This window comes from Cavia porcellus, unplaced genomic scaffold (assembly GCF_034190915.1).
Source record: "Cavia porcellus strain 051 isolate PalLab524CR breed Dunkin Hartley unplaced genomic scaffold, mCavPor4.1 scaffold_28, whole genome shotgun sequence".
NCBI lineage: Eukaryota > Metazoa > Chordata > Mammalia > Rodentia > Caviidae > Cavia > Cavia porcellus.
The window spans coordinates 48,012,548-48,021,068 of record NW_026947511.1 but is presented as its reverse complement, the minus strand read 5'-3'; positions in this window follow the sequence as shown (position 1 = coordinate 48,021,068).

Genomic DNA, 8,521 nt, shown 5'->3' with positions numbered 1-8,521 from the left:
TTGTGTCATTGCTGCTGATACAGTCTGGGTTGTGACTGTGGCATAACATCCCAGTGCTGAGCTCTCAGCCAAAGGAGAAAATACCTCTTCCCAGGTTCTGAGAACTCAGTGGAATATGAGGCAGAAAGATTGCAAGGGCCAGAGGAAATGGGGGATTGGAGTGAGAATTATCCTCTGAAATCTAACCAAAGTAACCACATCTTACAATGGGCCCCTGTCTGTCGGTACTGTATGCTCCATCAGGTGCTAAGGCCCCATGGCAGACCGTAGCACATGGTGATCCAGCACTGCAACCTGACAGGGCTTCCTGTAATCAACCATGTTCCTCAGAAGGGTGGGATAGGAATGGAGAGCACACAACTTTCCCCAAGGACCCTTCCTGCTTTTGATTCTGTTTTTTGCTGTTTTAAGTAGAGCCCTATAAAAACCAGCAGTTTAGCAAAGAGGGACTGGCAACTCACTAGAGCTGCAGCCCAGAAATCTTCCACCACTTTGTTAGGAGCCTTTAATAAACTCATTCCCCAAGCAGGACTTGCAGAATCATTCTTTGGACTGAGGATCCCCTCCCAATTTGGAGGCATCTGTCCTTTACATCACTTTGGGAAATTCACAAAAGGAAGACAAATATCATGTTTTCCCTAATAAATGGAATCTAAAAAATATGACACTAGGTAGGAAAAAAACAATTATCAGACAAGAGGAAGGGGGAGTGGATGAGTAAGGGAGGGAATATGGGGAATTAAAAGTTATTAGTTATAGCACAAGAGAAGGTAATATTTATTGGGTTCTGACCTAGATCCCTGATTTCCCAAATGAGTGTATGGTGGAAGTTAAATAAAAAGAGACAAATTGTATGATTTTTAGGGCTCCAGGGGGGTCAAACCCTTTAATTAAGCTTGAGGCTTTGAGGGTAAAGACAAAGGATTCTCTGGATCAGTCCACTTATATTAGGACCAGGGACAAAGGGCAGAGACTGAGGAAAGTGCAGGTAGTGAGCAGGACCTTGGGAGTTACTTCAGGGACGCCTCCAAGTAATGAATCAAGTCAATTCAGTAGCACTGTCTTATTGTGAAGACATGGTAGGAGTAAGACTGTAGGAGCAATCTTTGCAGCTGCAGTCTCTACCTTGTTAATTAGGGTTGGAGCCAGAGTGTCCGTAGCTGTGGCCTTATCTTGCCCTTTGAGGTGTCTCTGGCCTCGCAGGCCACTACAGGCCTCAGCCAGGACAAGGTGATTCACAGAGGTTCACTTACTGTGAATCAACTCCCGTCATCAGGCAAGGGGCCTAGGTCTAGGACAGACTCACAGATAAACACAGAAAACCAATAAGTAAAATTTAAATCTTGCTCAGAGCAGCTTTGTAATGGTCTCCAACAAATGTTGACATGCATTTACTGAGGTGAAGAGGTGTCCACTACACTGTTAAGTGAAATAACACTTTACGAAACTGTATGTGGCACTGTCAATTATTTTTACTTTCAGAAATGCATTAATGCTCAGAGATACCAAAAAACTGCCTAGCAATTTAGTGGCTTAGTGAGACTCTGTGTCAAAATAAAATTTTAAAAATTAGAATAGTTTCTCTTATTTTAATCTGTCTCTGGGAGATACTGAGCATATTTTTCTTTTTGCTTAAGAGTATTTTCTGACTTACCCTATGCTATTATAAAATGTTCCTCAACAGAGAAAATTAAGAAATATTGAAAGTGAGCAATCGGAGCTGGGGATTTAGCTCAGCAGCATAAGTGCCTGCCTTGCAAGCAGGCAGTCATGAGTTCAATCCCTGGTACCAATTTAAAAAAAAAAAAAAGAAAGAGAGCAATCCATTTGGGACCCCTTCTGTCTGTCTCAGGCAGAAACTTTCTTTCTCTCAATAAACCTATTCTGCTCTTAAAAAAAAAAACACTGTAGTATGAGAAGTGATGGCTATGTCAACTAGCTCGGTTGTAGAAATCATTCTACTGTGTATATGAATCTTAAAACATAATGTTGCATTCCTTAACTGTATTATTTTGTCACATATATTCAATTAAAAATGAGGGGGGAAAGGAAACATTTAGAGAAGTAAGTGAATTAACATCATCAGGAGATTCATCCATTCATGAACCATACCTGAATGGGCTGCTAGGACGCGGGGTCTACTTAGAGGAAGTAATCACTGGTGCACATCTCCAAATACTGTAACTTTTCTTGGGCTGTCTTCATTTCTCCCTACTTCCTGGCTTCCATGAAGAGAACAGCTTCGCTCCACCAGGACAACCCATTGGATTTCTGCCTTGAAGTCAGCCATCCATATGGGTTTAAACCTCTGAAACTGGGCCAAATGAATCTTTCTTCCTTTAAGTTATCCCAGGTAACTGTCACAAGAACAAAAAACTAACATAACTGTCTCATGTAATCTGGAAAACTAGTTGTTCTTATGAAACTCATCAGGAAAAAGGGAAGACCCTGATGCTCATGTTAAGAAAGAGCTTCCCAGCACATGTTCAGTATGACAATGGCAAACTCTATAATGCCCTAGAATATACTCTAGCACCTGTGTCCTTTATGTTGCAAATAATGAAAACAGGTATCAGTCTGTCTCCCTAAACTAAGTCTGGCTCAATTTCATCCCTGTTTCCTTTCTTTGCAAACAAAAAACTATCTATAGAGACTGAGGGCTCTCTGGACAGCCCGGCACAAGTCTTCCCATTTCCCCTAGAATGTTGCTTTGGATCCTTACAGTCACAATGAGGAAGATGACAACATGTCTGACCACTCAATATCTTTCTCTGCAGATTCACATCATGATCCTGTCAGGGTAGCTGGGAGGTCCCCAAATGTCAGTGCTTTTCCGTATACCATACTCCACAGTGCCCCTGAGTGATGATCTGTCTTACATCCTGAAGTTTAGAAGATGAAGTCCCAAGGAAGCCTTAGGCTCCATTCTGAATTCATCTGGAAGGAAGAATATTCTGTCAAACAGCCAGCTGGGGTGAGTGTGTGGGTGAAGGAGAAGAGGATAGCACATGTGCTTCTCAGGGGCATAACTTTCCATAACTCAGAGACTGAGATGGAGACCAGCTTTCAGGCTTGAATGACACCCAAGAGGTCACAGTGAATAGTGTTTTCCATAACAACTATCTAGAGCCTGTCATCAGAAGCCAGCATGCCACAGTGTCCTGAGAGGAGAGGAGCTCTCTTCTATAAGAATCTTAGCACAGCAGTGCCATCAGATCATGAGGAGACAAGGGATGGGATGTATATAAGGAGGTACTTCCGATGAGGGGCTCTGAAACAAGAAGGGCTTTGCCATTTGTCTTGCATAGTCCATGAATAAAAATCTGTGCTGTATACCACTCAGCAAGTTCCCCTGGAGGCCGAGGTGTCCAATGGCTGGTATGAACAGCTCAATGCTGAGAGATCACTTTTGATCTCATAAGGATCTAGAAATCCAGTTCCCATCCCTAAGAGAGATTGAGATGATGCTGGCTGTCTGCATCTTGTGTGCAAGAATGTTTCTGAAAGATATGCATGGTGGTAGATCAAGGCCTGGGAAATAAGGAATTTTTTTCTAAATTTGTTAAACATTTGCAGGCTCTCTAGAAACACACAGCAGATATAGACAGGTGAGAGAGAGAACAGATGAGAGAAAATGTGAGGTGATGAGACAAATACAAAAAGAATTTTAAATGGCATATGTAGTGATCAAGATGTAGAAAAAAATTTTAAAAAGTGATTAACTGAAATAGAAGACAGATTTCAGGCCTGCTTAGGCCACACAGTGAAATTCTCTCAATCCAGGGAACTGGGCAGTAAGATTCCCAGAATTGAGGGCATAAAAGATGATTTCCAACAGGCCTAGGGGAAGCCTTGGAAAAACATTTGAATAAAGGAAATATGGGAAAATGACAAAGTGAAAGACCAAACTGCAATCTCAAACATCCAGCCTATCCCAAGAAACCTTAGGAGCCATGTACAAAGAAGAAAACATATGCCATATACCTGAAACACCTAAAATAATAGCAACTGAAATAAAGAAGCAACTCCGGAAAGCTTTAAAGGAATCCAAACTAGAAAGATATGCAGGAAATCAAAGATTCCATTGTAAGTTGTCAAAACCACCTCAACGAAAGTGAAGATAGAATTTCAGACACTGAAAACAGTATTGCAGCTAATGAACAAGAATGGAAAGATATTTTTAAAATAACAAGGAATCAGGAAATAACAATTCAACAGCTGCAAGATGATGCAAAGAAAAACAACATAATACTAATAGAGATAAATGAAAAAGAAGAGGAAAACACATAGGATATCAAGAGGATATTTAGGAAAGTAATAGCTGAAAATTTCCCAAACATGAGAATGGTAACTGACATCAGGATCAGTGAAGCACATAGAACTCCAAAAGCAATAATCAAAATAAAACTACAGCCAGACATATAATAATCACCACCACAGAAATCCAACATAATAATAGAATATTAAAAGCTGTCAGAGAGAAAAGACAGATCACCTATAAAGGAAAACATATCAGAATCACAGCAGACTTTGCAGTGCAAACAATGAAGTCAAGAAGAACATGGAGTGAAGTATTTCAGATCCTAAAGGAAAATGATTTTCAACCGAGACTGACGTACTCTGAAAAACTGTCCTTCAAAACGGATGGAGAAATAAGATACTTCCACAACAAAGAATAGATAAAGAATTTCAGGAACAGCAAGCCAACCCAGCAAGGAATATTGAAAGACAGTCTAGATACACATAGGAAAAAACCACTAAGCAAGGTAGACAACTAAACAGAATGGAAAGATAAAGATGCAACAGCAGAAAGATAACATGTCAACAATAACCCAATATATTACAGTTATAACCATTAATGTAAATGGTGTCAATTCAACAATTAAAAGAAACAGACAGGCAGAATGGATCAAGAAACAATATCCAACCATATGCTATCTGCAAGAAACCCATCTAACCCAAAAGGAAACTCACAGACTGAAAGTAAAGGACGGAAAACAGTACTTCATGCAACAGGAACTGAAAAAAAATGGGAGGTAGCTATTTTGTTTGCAGATAATGTGAACTTCAAACCAAGAATAATCCTAACAGATAGAGAAGGTCACTACATACTAGTTAGGGGAAAACTTCAAGAGGAAGAGATAACTATCTTAAATATACACACACCAAATTTCAGAGCACCCTCTATACAAAGCAAGTATTAATAGAAATGAAAAATCAAATTAGCAATAACACAATTATAACAGGAGACATTAACACAACATTTATACCAAGGGACAGATCAACCAGGCAGAAAATCAGCAAAGAACAATAGAACTGAATCACACCTGTGAACAAATGGACTTGATAGACGTATACAGAGTGTTTCATCCAATAACAACAGAATACACATTATTCTCAGCAGTACATGGGACATTCTCTAAAGTAGACCATATACTAGCCCACAGAACATATTTAAGTAAATGCAACAGAGTTGAAATTATCCCATGCATGCTGTCAGATCACAGCACCATGAAACTAGAAATTAATGATAAAAGAAACTGCAGAAACCCCACAAACACATGGAAATTAAATAACACACTCTTGAGCAATCAGGGGGTCACATGGGAAATTAAAGAATAAATTAAACAATACCTACAAGCAAACAAAATACAAATTAAAAATTCCTGGAATCTGTGGGATGCAATGAAAGCTGTCCTCAGAGGAACAGAGTTCCTCTGCACTGAGTTCCCACATCAGGAAAACAGAATGAACACAAATAAACAACCTGAATGGAAAGATATTTTATAAATAACAAGGAATCAGGAAATAACAATTCAACAGCTACAAACATCTGCATCCCCTCAAACATCTAGAAAAAGAAGAGCAACTCAAGACCAAAGCCAAAAGAAGGGAGGAAATTATAAAAATCAGAGCAGAAATTAATGCAATAGAGACTAAGAAAACAATACAAGAATCAATGAATCAAAGAATTGGTGATTTGAAAGAATAAAAAATTGATAAGCCCCTAGAAAATCTTATTTTAAAAAGGAAAGAAAAAGCTCAAATTCATGCAATAAGGAATGAAAAGGGTGAAATAAGTACAGACTCTGTAGAAATACAGAAGATCATCAACACCTATTTCAAAAACCTCTACTCTCATAGGTTCGATAACACAGAAGAAATGGACAGATTCCTACAAACATATGAATTATCAAAGCTGGGTCAAGAAGAAGTAAAATTGCTGAATAATCCAATTTCCATTAATGAAACTGAAAATGTAATTAGGTCCTTACCTACAAAGAAGAGCCCAGGCCCAGACGAATTCCCTGCGGAATTCTACGAGAAATACAAAGAAGACTTAATGCTGACACTCGTCAAACTCTTCAATGAAATTGAAAGGGAAGCAATCCTTCCTAAGTCATTCCTGGAAGCAAATATTACTCTAGTACCAAAACCTAAGAAAGACCCAACTTAAAAAAGAACTACAGGTCAATCTCCCTAATGAACACAGATGCAAAAATCCTCAATCCAATATTGGCAAATAGGATGCAGCAAATCCTCAAGAAGATTATACACCATGACCAAGTGGGACTCATCCCAAGCATGCAGGCATGGTTCAACATATGTAAATCAATAAATGTAATCCACCTTATTAATAAAGCCAAAAGTAAGAATCACATCATCATTTCTATAGATGCAGAAAAAGCTTTTCATAAGGTCCAACATTTATTCGTGATAAAAACCTTACAGAAAATTGGGATAGTCTTTACCTCAGTATGATAAAGGCCATCTATGTCAAACCAACAGCCAGTATCATACTAAATGGCCAAAAACTGAAGGCCTTTACCTTAAAATCAGGCACAAGACAAGGATGTCCTCTATCACCGCTCCTATTTAATATAATTCTGGAAATACTAGCCAGAGCAATTAGAAAAGAGAGAGAAATAAAAGGGGTAATGATAGCAAAAGAGGAAGTTAAATTATCATTATTTGTGGATGACATGATACTCTATATAGAAGGCCCCCAAAACTCCATTGAAAGACTGCTAGATATAATAAATAAATTCAGCAATGTAGCTGGATACAAAATCAATACTCAAAAATCAATAGCATTCTTTACACTAACAACAAAATCACTGAGAGACAAATAAGAGAAGGCAGAATCTTCACCCTAGCATCCAAAAAAATGGAATACTTAGGAATTAATCTCATGAAAGAAGTGAAAGACCTATACAGAGAAAAGTATAATACCCTGAAAAAAGAAATCAAAAAGGATCTCAGAAAATTGAAAGACATCCCTTGCTCAGGGATAGGAAGAATAAATATTGTGAAAATGGCCATTTTCCCAAAACTGTTACACAGATTCAATGCAACCCCAATAAAAATACCATTAACATGCCTCATAATCCCAATAAAAATACCATCACCATGCCTCTATCTAGAGAAATCACTCCTAAAATTCATCTGGAACCAGAGGAGATCTAAAATAGCAAAGATAACTCTAAGCAACAAAGGCAAGGTGGGAGGCATCACAATCCCTGACTTGAAGTTATACTGCAAAGCAATTGTAGTAAAATCAGCATGGTACTGGAACAAAAACAGATCTGAATTTCAGTGGAATAGAGTAGAAAGTACAACCACAACTACAGACACACTCAACCACCTTATCTTTGATAAAGAGGGCAAACATGTTCACTGGAAGAACAACAGTCTCTTTAATAAATGGTGCTGGAAAAACTGGATCTCCATTTGCCGAAAACTGAAACTAGACCCATGCCTATCATCATGTACTACATTAAAATCTAAATGGATCAAAGGTCTGAATATTAAAACAGAAACACTAAATCTATTGGAAGACAAATTAGGTAAAAACCTTGAAGACATAGGGGTAGGTAGAGAATTCATGAACAGGAATCAAACCGCAAGGAAATATTTTCCAGAATCAATAACTGGGATCACATCTTATTAAAAGGTTTCTGCACATCAAAAGAAATCTCCAGCATAGTAAAAATAAAACGCACAAACTGGGGAAAAAAATGTTAGTGAACTGTCCCTCAGACAAAGGACTTCTGTCTAAAACACATGAATTTTCAAAAATCAGACCCCCAGAATTCAAAGACCCAAACCAAAAATGGGCCTCTGAGATGAACACACAGTTCTCAGAGGAAGAAATACAAATGGCAAATAAATACATGAAAAAATGTTCATCATAATTACTCATTAGAGAAATACAAATTAAAACCACACTGAGATTCCATCTCACTCCTCAAAGAATGACCATGATCACAAAAAGGCTGTGGGGAAAGAGGAACTGTCCTGCACTGTTGGTGGAAGTGTAGAGGGGTGCAACCACTATGGAGGTCAGTCTGGAGATTCCTCAAAAACTTGGGATTGGAAGATCCATTTGACTCAGCTATTCTACTTGTAGGCATATTCCCAGAAGAACTGAAAACATCATCTCACAGTGATATATGTGCACCCATGTTTATAGCAGCACAATTTGTAATAGACAGATCTTGGAAACAACCTAAATGCCCAT